The sequence below is a fragment of the Nansenia antarctica genome (genome assembly GCF_963989245.1).
Source record: "Nansenia antarctica genome assembly, chromosome: 3".
Lineage (NCBI taxonomy): Eukaryota > Metazoa > Chordata > Actinopteri > Argentiniformes > Microstomatidae > Nansenia > Nansenia antarctica.
Window position 1 is genome coordinate 22,175,521 of NC_137688.1, and position 8,482 is coordinate 22,184,002.

The window sequence follows — 8,482 nt, forward strand, 5'->3', positions numbered from 1 at the left end:
TAAACTGAACTGTGGCAAGTTACAGGTGCTGGCAATATAGAAATCACACTTGCAACCAATTAAAATGGAAAAAAGTTGACTCAACCTTTGTGTTGTGTGTCTGTGTGTACCACACTGAGCATGGAGAAAAGAAAGAAGAGCAAAGAATTGTCTAAGGATTTGAGAAACAAAATTGTGGAAAAGCATGGACAGCCTCAAGGCGTCAAGTCCATCTCCAGAGATCTTAATGTTCCTGTGTCCACTGTGTGCAATGTCATCAAGACGTTTACAGCACATGGCACTGTAGCTAACCTCCCTGGACATGGACGGAAGAGAAAATGTGATTAAAAAGATTGCAACAAAGGATTATTGGAATGGTGGACAAAAAACTAAATCAACTTCCAAACAATTTCAAACTCACCTGCAGACACAGGGTACAACAGTGTCAACTCCTCACTATCTGTCACAATCTGAATGAAATGGGACACTATGGTAGGAGACCCAGGAGGACCCCACTGCTGACACATAGACATAAAAAAGCGCTGGAGAGTTCTGAAGTGGCCAGCAATGAGTCCAGATCTGAATCCCATAGGACACCTGCGGAGAGATCTCAAAACAGCAGTTGAGAGAAGGCACCCTTCAAATGTGAGCGACCTGGAGCAATTGGCAAAAGAAGAGTGGTCCAAAATTCCAGTAGAGATGTGGAAGAAACTCATTCATGGTTACAGGAAGCGATTGATTTTAGTAATTTTTTTCCAAAGGGTGTGCTAACAAAAATTAAGTTTAGGGTGCCAATTTTGTCCAGTCCATTTTTGGAATTCTGTGTGGAATGAATCAGATTTGGCCTTTTTTTCTGAGATTATTTGTGTTGTCCCAATGCAAACAAAAATAAATAAACATGTGAATACCAAAGCATTTGTAATTGCAACAATTTTCTGGGAGAAGTAGTGCATTATCTGACAGAAGTTCAGGGGTGAGTGAGTGAATTGAATGCGGCTATGCTTCCAAAAATGAATGAATAACATAGAAAAACACACACTTGTAAAGAACACACATGTCATTGTCTGGGCACTATTCTGAATCAATTAAAGTAACATTTGCCAAGCTTGGTTTAGGACTAAACTTGACCTGTGAGAATGTCAAACATTACATAACATCTATATGAGATAACTGCACTTCCCATTTCTCAGAGAGTAAGAGCGCCAGAGCAATGTCAGTCTAAATGTCCACATAAGAAGATTGGACACACTGTAGGATAGACGTTTCAGACCAACCCTCGGTCGCTCAGTCTCTCGCTCTACAGTGATTCATTTACTAAAGCTCAATTAGCAAGGAATACAAGACATCTGTCCACAGGCAGCTGTTGAAAACCTTGATGATAACATATCCCATTTGACACTTCATAACATGTACGGTATCTGGCTTTTCTGAGGAAAGGACTGGGACAGGGAAAGCATACGGAGGCAAAGGTAGCAATTTGAAATAGCTAGATAAAAACCTTGAGTTACTCAAAGGCAGTTTGTGGCTGTGATTCCATGGTATACAGAGGAGTTACAGACCAGTCTGACCGTAAAACACACAGCTATTACCCGTTATTGACTGTTGGTTGCTTTATATTGTAGTATTACTTGATTCCCCCTCCCCCTCTCTCTCCCTCAAATGCATTCAGTGAGCAGTGTTTTCAAAGACTGCACTCTCAAAAGAGGCCTGGGCTTGCACTGGTGATAATAGGAGTAGTACTGTAAAGTGTTGTCAGACACATTATGCAAGCGAAAGAAGAGCGATACATCCGGATATAAGGTGCCAGTGCCTACCTCACCCCCAACTGTTTACATCAATAAATTCATCACAGGCTTGCTGGTATTACCCCATTTTTCTAAAGCCATGTCCGTTTACAATTGAAGCCAGCCTCAGCTTGTGACTGTGGCCTGGTATAGTTTTGGCATGGCATTGTTGAGCTCTACTGTATTGCTACGTACTGTATATCCGTTTCTCCATGTGACGGTGAGGGGCACAAGTCTTTCCTCCTCGTCCTCGTCCTCATCCTACCCCTCCTCCTCCCCCCAGCCCCAGCCTCACCCTGCGGTGTCAGTGAAGGACTCCTCTCTCACCACTTATGCTGAGAGTGCACAGACCTCCTCTTCTCTTCCAGTGACAAACTCTCCTCTTCCTGGCTGACCCGGCAGTCCTTGATGTCCTCCATCTCTACCATGTCGTCCTTGCCATCCTCGCTCTGAGTTACAGGCTCCTCTTCCCCCGTCCCCGCCACCACCCCCACTCCTGCCTTCACCTCCTCCACCTCCACCTCCACCGTGCGCACCACAGAAAATTCCCTTTGGCTGTCTGGGCTGGCCTTGACGATAGTAATGCTCCCCACCATGCCCCCTCGTGGAGTGGTGGCGGAGACTTTATGGACATTGCTGAGAGCCTTGCCCTCTGAGCCCCCGGGGCTGGGTGTGGCTTTACTGACAGTCGAGACACTTATATTCTCCACTTCCACTTTGTCCTCTGGCCCTGTCGTGGTATGTGAGACTTCAACGCTCTCCACCTTGTCAGTTGACCCGCCACTAGAGGGCGTGCCATAATTTCCCTTCACATTAGGAATACTCTCTAGCTTGTCCCCCTGGCCTCCAGGGCTGGGGGAGCCTTTGGCCAGGGAAAACTGGGTGACGGTGGAGGCATCAGTGTCAAGGTTTAGCTTGAGTGAAGCAGGGGCAATGGTAGGGGCAGTGGCAGGGGTCAGGGCAGGTGTTGGGGTAGAGGCAGAGGCAGACGTTGGGGAGAGGGAAGGGGTGGGGGTGGGAGCAGTAGTAGGGGTAGGGGTGAGGACAGATTTTGGGGTGAGGGCAGGGGAACGGGCAGGGGTTGTGCTGGGGGCAGGGGAACGGGGAGGGACTAGGCTAGGGGCAGAGGTTGGGGTGAGAGCAAGGGTGGGGGTAGGGGTGAGGGCAGGGTCAGGGGTAGGGGTGAGGACAGATTTTGGGGTGAGGGCAGGGGAACGGGCAGGAGTTGTGCTGGGGGCAGGGGAACGGGCAGGGGCTGGACTAGGGGCAGAGGTTGGGGTGAGGGCAGGGCTGGGGGTAGGGGTGAGGGCAGGGTCAGGGGTAGGGGTGAGGACAGATTTTGGGGTGAGGGCAGGGGAACGGGCAGGAGTTGTGCTGGGGGCAGGGGAACGGGCAGGGGCTGGGCTAGGGGCAGAGGTTGGGGTGAGGGCAGGGGTGGGGGTAGGGGTGAGGACAGATTTTGGGGTGAGGGCAGGGGAACGGGCAGGAGTTGTGCTGGGGGCAGGGGAACGGGCAGGGGCGGGGCTAGGGGCAGAGGTTGGGGTGAGGGCAGGGGTGGGGGTAGGGGTGAGGACAGATTTTGGGGTGAGGGCAGGGGAACGGGCAGGAGTTGTGCTGGGGGCAGGGGAACGGGCAGGGGCTGGGCTAGGGGCAGAGGTTGGAGTGGCGGTTAGAGCAGAGATAGGGGTGGTGGTTAGGGCATGGGCAGTGACAGGGCTTGAGGTCTGCACAGGGGCAGTAACAGGGGTAGGGGGAGTGTCAGGGGTATGGGTTGGGGTGAAGACAGAGGTGGACTTGAGGGCAGGGGTAGTAAAGGAGGAGGGGGGAGTGGTGGGGCTTGAGGTCTGCACAGGGGCAGTAAACACTGGGTCAGCGAGGTGGGGCCCAGGCTGTGTCACAGGAACACTGCCTCTGCGCAACAAGTGGGTCAGACTCTTCTTCCGCTTGGCCACAGGAGCAACGCCATTGGTGCTCTCCTGTTTGACATCTTTGAACATGTTCTGCAGGTTGTACCCCTCCTTCTTTTGGAGATCATCTTCCCCCTTCTCACTATCCAAGGGATCTGATTGGTCTAAATGGTCTGCAGAATCACCGGTAGGCAGGTTAGTAGAGCCTTGGAGGAGTTTCTTCTCGTGGGTGACTCTGAACCTGGAGAAAGGTGCACCTCAGATAATTTAATGTGTCACCATAAACACAAGGTGCTTAGAATCCTCAATCCCTTTTTGCCCTGTTTCCTTTAAAACCTTTGTAGCTACCATGGTATTTCATTTCACTCGACAACCCAGCCCCACAGCAGTGGGCAATAGCAAAATCTATGTTTGACAGTCAAACTTCTGTACGTTATTGACATTTTGTTTTTCCATATTTGCTGTTTCATGAGTCGTCCGGGCCTGGGTTGTCGAGAAGAATGAAGTAACATTAGCTATGAAGCAGACCTGGGTCGAAAAGCATTTGAAATGTGGGTCTAAAAATGTTTAGCCTGACCAGAGTGCCAGATGGGGTTTGCACTTTTTTTTACATTTCCATTGGTTCCATTGTGCCAGGTAAATTTAATGTAGCACATTAAAGGGATAGTTCACCCTAATCTCTGAAGACTCAATGACTTGACTTAAATGACACTGAGATTATTTGGGCAATACATTTCAGGGTCCATTGACTTCTATAGTTTTTTAGTTAAAAATGCTAACAGTTAGCGTTTAGTGACATTATCCAGATAAACAGATTCAAATTGTGGATTGAAGTCTGTCCTTTCAGGGCAAGGAACCAAATATGTGATTTTGACATTTGGGTGAACTATCCCTTTAAGTATTTCCAATACAATTTGAACCCAGATCTGCTAAAAAAGCTTTTGAGGAAACTCCAGCCAGAATGACTCACCTGCCCACAGAGAAGACAGTCTGCTCTCCTGGCCGGCCCTTGGGCCGGGCCGCACGGCTCCTACGTCGGCCCTTTTTGGAGAGCCCTTGCATGCAGAGATGGCAGGAGTTGGGGGCGCTGCCAGAATGCACCGTGTGGTGATGCGGTGGAATGCCTCCTAAGCTCTCTTTCCGCAGCAACCTTCAGAAGGAATAAAGGACCCATTCAAACGTCATGTTAATTTTCCATTCAAACAAAAAAGAATGCTGAACTTTCAAGGGGTAGTCCACTCCTAAATCCAAATTTGTCAGATGTTTTCAGATTTCATGTAGAGGAAAGTCCACGTCCCTTATAGCATGTGTAGATCCAGTTGTATGCCTCACTCTTAAATTAATGGAAAAGATGTACCTTTTTCACTGAATTCCCCAAAATGAACGTATTTTCCATTTATTTTGAATTTAGCTGGATCTATAGCTGGATCTATATAACAGTGGAATGTAGATTCAGCTATACAGTCCAATCCCAATTCACCCCGTAGCTCTACATTTTAGCCCTACCCCTCTGTTTTGCATGCTTACATGTAGGGGTAGGGTGTCCCAATTCTTGTTGGCATGTAGGGGTAGGGTGTCCCAATTCTTGTTGGCATGTAGGGGTAGGGCCAAGCGGTAGGGCTACATAGCCCTTCAAACTTTTTATTTTTGTTTTTCAGATGCACAGTCAGTCCAAACGTAGTGAAATTGCAGAATGCCTTGCGAATCATCGGCAAGTTAGTGGCAAACGCAAGCAATGAGGAAGAAAACCACAAATGTAATTATTTTGTTAATAAAGATTGAAAAAATGATGATAACAATCATATTATCTTAGTTTAATGTAATTTCAATGTATTATAGACCTTTTCTTTATAACAAGCATAACAACAAAAATCGCTATTATGCCGATGTCTCTAGCTAGCTATCTAACGTTACAACAATGTTTTACGGCTGATTTGTGCATGACAGTCCCGCGTTTTGACATATTTCCATGTCGCATTTCCCCCCTTTGATGGCATATGACACCCGTAATTTAACTAAAGCTTGGTTTTAGCAGAGTTTTTGATTGACGGGTGTTAGCTTGTGCTAAATCGACGGCACAAGTGTGGCCCACTGTAATGGTTGTGGCCCTAAACAACTACACAGGTCACATAGTGTTTATGCCAGTAGCCGGGCCTGCTCAGGAGGTAGGAAAACACCTGGCAAACTAGAATTTTGGAGTGGATTATCCCTTTAAATCCATGACTAAGCAAAAATGCCAAAACCAATTACATCTTTATAAGCCCGATAGCAGCCATCCTTAATAACATGCCACTGTCATTAGCATAGATTCTCTCTAAAAGATGAGTCTCTTGTGTGTTCTATTACTTCCGCTGTTCCCAACTCTGTCTGCCTCTGTCCCTAACCTCCCATCAGCACTGTGCCTCTGGGGAGGAAGCTGAACTGTACTACTGCCAGAGAGAGAGGGGACTGTGGGAAGAATACCAATGGGTGGCCCAGCCCAGGCTCTGCTGACCGTCATCAGCGCTCTACACACTATCTTGGCAGACCAGCAAGAACACTAAAGATGTACCAAAGGGATTTAATTAAACGCGTAAATCAGTTTCTGTCTCCTCCCACACACTTCTGACCCACCATGACTATGTTACGTAGACAACACACCGCTGAGGTCTGACTTTTTCTGTCGTCGCTCTCTCTCTCTTGCACAAGCACACGCGCCCACACATGCAACCGCACGTGCACTTGTGTGCACGCATGCACACACACACACACACACACACACACGCGCGCACACGCACACGCACACACACACACACACACACACACGCACACGCACAGGCACACACACACAAACACGCGCACACACACACGCGCACACACACACACACACACACACACACACACGCACACGCACAGGCACACACACACAAACACGCGCACACACACACACACACACACACACACACACACACACTCACTACCTAAATGCATGTGAGTAACACATTGTGTTAGGAGACTATTTGTACTGCATTTTGCCGGTCCCATAATAGAGCTGCTGATGCCGGTTCAACACAATAAACCAGGCAGCCCCAGGGAGTCCGAGGTAAGAGAGACAGTACATAACGCTGCCGGAACAGAGAGCTCACTGGCTCAATGTACAGCATGCCCTCCAGCCCCAAGGTAACAAATAAAGCAACACAAAACACTTCATCCTTAGTGGCTGCCACAGCCATGCTGAAATACACACCCATTATTGTACTAGTTCTCTATACCACACCTTAAATCAGAAGTAGAACAGTATAGTGAACCATACGAAGTCTGCAATAGACATCAACAGATATGTTTTATATATATATGGGTTATATTGCTTGAAAAGCATTTATAGATTTTAAGTCTTAGTAGTGCTGTTGCGTAACAGGGCCTTTAACTCTGTTAAAGACTTTCACCACGGGTGATAATACAGCTTTCAGAGTATTGCCAGTAAGATTAACTAAACACTTTGACCAATCAATCTCTTTATATTATATCTGAAGAGGCTTTACAGCATGTTTGAACACGCTGTGCTTAATTTTCCAAAACAAATTTTCACATTTCAAAGAACAAATATTAAGAATATCCCCAAGTGATAAGAAAATGCTAGCTATGCCAGTGCTGAAATGATGATCTCAAACCACAGTATACAGTATACGTAGTACCCTTCCGCCAATTCAGTCAGACCCTCATTCAGTCACGACAGTCTGTTGAAATAAAGTATAACGTAGGAATTAAGCATACCTTGGATCATGACGTTCACAAATATTCTGGTTTCCCAACATTTCCTTAAAGGCCTCCATGTTAGCTAGAAGGCAAAACAGAAAACACAATATAATATTCACACAGTTTAAATAGCAGCTTTGAAGTGACGCAGAATATCCAGTTATACTTGTGTTGTGTTTTGACATACAGTACTACCTTCATTTTCAATGATACACTTCAGTATTTGTTCAACGGTGTCTTGATTGTCCTCATCTTCTTCATCTAGTAAACAAGAAAGTAAAAGGTAATTCCTGTTTGGATCAAGACACTCTTTCAAGAGATTGGTACTGTTTTGAAGTTTCTTGATATAAACACTTAATGTGGAAAATATGACCGTTTAGTGAGTATCCATTGTTTATCCATTGTGGACAGGTGAGTCTACAAAATGTGGAACAATATGGATCTACCTCTCGAAAATCAATCATGGATGCCTGTTAAATTCTTCTAGCCTTAACCCTGACTTTTCGTAGATAGATAGTTATTCCCCTGGTATTACCTACCAGTTTTGTCTGGTTTCAGTTTCTCATCCACGTCCTCCTCATCCTCGTCTGCCTCTCCTGTCCTGCAGCGATAGCCCTTCTTCTTCAGCATATGGCACATGAGGAAGCCTAGCAGGCCCGTGACGAAGAAGAGGAAGACCAGGAGGAAGATCATGTAGGGGGGAGGGGGCTCCCCCACCGTGGAGGCCTCTAGGTCTGTCATCCCTCAGGCTTTTTGCTCGCCCTCTATCCTCAGCGTAGCCCTAATACAGGCAATAGGCACGGCGTCACACAGGGGGAATAGAGTTAGAGTAGATAACCTCTGGGGGATCCTCACACATTGACGTCAAGTGATCCTCTATGCAGCATAGACCTACTCTTGTCTTGTCCATCAGAGTCTCTTGTGTCGTAGAGATAACTCCCACTCAGCTCATGTTTGCGTACCTCTCACCAGAGCTAACTTTATCTATCTGAGCAGGCTGAGAGCCGGCCCCGGGTACACACCCCCTTTTTTTTCTTCAAACACCTTGTAGTGCACACACAAACACACACTGTGTTA